Here is a 2,500-nt window from a genome sequence, read left to right on the forward strand (position 1 = left end):
TAACGAGGTAGCGGTACCACTTTGATGTAAACACGACCCACCCGAGACCCGAGCGAGCGAGCGAGCGAGCGTATGCTTTTTTTCCCCTACCGCGTACCTACCACAGCCTAGCGCCTAGCGCGGAGGAGGCATAACAGGGAGAAAAAAAACTCGGAGCAAGAGAGCGGTCACTACCCGTGTGGTGCTACTACCTGCACTGGTGCGATGCGTCTTACATGGGAGGTATTTCAATGTTCGACACACCGTACTGCACAGGGTTCGCATGGCACACGAGAGAGCGACAATCGCCTTATGCCCCTTCGACGCTCACAACGCACGACCCGACACCACACACTGGAGTACGCACATCTTACCACCACCAGGGGGGTGGTTCGACATGCGAAGCTCACCGGAATCGTATGACGCTCACCCGTCGGGGTTACCCCCTTCCGATGGATGGCCATCCGACTCACTGGATTCGATAGACGTTCGACCCTACCGACAGTAACTTGACCCCACCCGTACGGCATCGTACTACCGAACATCCATACAAGCTTCGCAAGTTATGCCTCAAACTTTTCACTCACCAACTTTCCCCACAATAGTGTAAAACATGGTCATACCAACGTTGCCTCGGCATGGGTATATACCGCACTGGGGGCATCGTTATAGGGGTGCCTTGGATAGACTTGTACCACTAGCCGAGACACCATGCTGGGTCGGGAAATGTTCACGCACCGCAATCGGTACCAGTGCCGGGTGTCGGTCATATTCCGATGGGGGGTAACCCTACTATTGAACTCGTACTTGTACTTGGGCCGTGCCTAAGGTGTTGGTTGTTTCAATAGTTGGTTACTTGTTTCAATAGTTGACATTTTTTCAATAGTTGAACTTTTTTCCAACAGTTTCAGTTTTCCCGTAGGTAAAGATGATGATGTGTGACCAATGTGTGAATGTGTTGTTTTTTTTTTCTTTCAATAGTCATGTACGCGCCGTTGTCGATGTAATACTGCGGGTGAGAAATAAAACAAACTGTTGTGCTGTGCTGTGCTTGATGTTGGCTTGGTGTTATTGTATTATCGAATTGGACTTAATACCAGTGCCGGGCCGATGCACACACTGCGTACTGCGAGTGCTGGCTCGCGCAGTGAGAAATTAAACAAACTGTTGCGCTGTTGTGTTGTGTGCGCTGTGTGGGGGAGACTTTTCATCACACTTGACACGCGCATTCTTACCCTCGATGTTGCCTTGGTGTTATTGTGTTATCGAATTGGACTTAATATCAGTGCCGGACTGTTGCGCTGTTGTGTTGTGTGCGCTGTGCGGGGGACTTTTCCAACACTTGACACTTTGCATTCCGGGACGTGGACGCTTTCTGGGACTTAGTGTTATTGTCGGCGGGGCAGTGTTTTACACATTGCGTACTGCGAGTGCTGGCTTGCGCAGTGAGAAATTCAACAAACCGTTGCGCTGTTGTGTTGTGTGCGCTGTGTGGGGGACTTTTCCAACACTTGACACGCGCATTCTTACCCTCGATGTTGCCTTGGTGTTATTGTGTTATCGAATTGGACTTAATACCAGTGCCGGACCGATGCACATACTGCGTACTGCGGGCGTTGGCTCGCGCAGTGACAAATTAAACAAACTGTTGCGCTGTTGTGTTGTGTGCGCTGTGCGGGGGACTTTTCCAACACTTGACACTTTGCATTCCGGGACGTGGACGCTTTCTGGGACTTAGTGTTATTGTCGGCGGGGCAGTGTTTTACACATTGCGTACTGCGGGGGTTGGCTCGCGCAGCGCTGTTGTGTGCTGTGTTGTGCTGGGGGAACTTTTCCAACACATGACACTTGTTATTCCAGGACATGCAATGATTTCACACACACGCACGATTGCATATTACCAGGCGCAAAGTGATTTAATGAAAAAAGAGAGAAGCCGCCAGCGCGGGCAGCACTAAGCTACCACGGTGGGACTTCTCTCTTACGGAACACGACGCACCCGGGCAAGACTGCGCAAGCTACTGTGCCGCACCGATGCTGATGGGGCATTGTTACACGTACTGCGAGTTGGCTTGCGCAGTGAGAAATTAAACAAACTGTTGCGCTGTTGTGTGCTGTATGCTGGGGGGACATGGACGCTTTCTGGGACTTAGTGTTATTGTCGGCGGGGCAGTGTTTTACACATTGCGTACTGCGGGGGTTGGCTCGCGCAGCGCTGTTGTGTGCTGTATGCTGGGGGGACTTGGACGCTTTCTGGGACTTAGTGTTATTGTCGGCGGGGCAGTGTTTTACACATTGCGTACTGCGGGTGCTGGTGTGCGGGTGTTGTGCACTTGAGACTTGTCATTCCAGGACATGGAATGATTTCACACACACGTACGATTGCATACTACCAGGCGCAAAGCGATTTAATGAAAAAAGAGAGAAGCCGCCAGCGCGGACAGCACTAAGCTACCACGGTGGGACTTCTCTCTTACGGAACACGACGCACCCGGGCAAGACTGCGCAAGCTACTGTGCCG

This window comes from Toxorhynchites rutilus, unplaced genomic scaffold (assembly GCF_029784135.1).
Source record: "Toxorhynchites rutilus septentrionalis strain SRP unplaced genomic scaffold, ASM2978413v1 HiC_scaffold_218, whole genome shotgun sequence".
NCBI classification, from domain to species: Eukaryota; Metazoa; Arthropoda; class Insecta; order Diptera; family Culicidae; genus Toxorhynchites; species Toxorhynchites rutilus.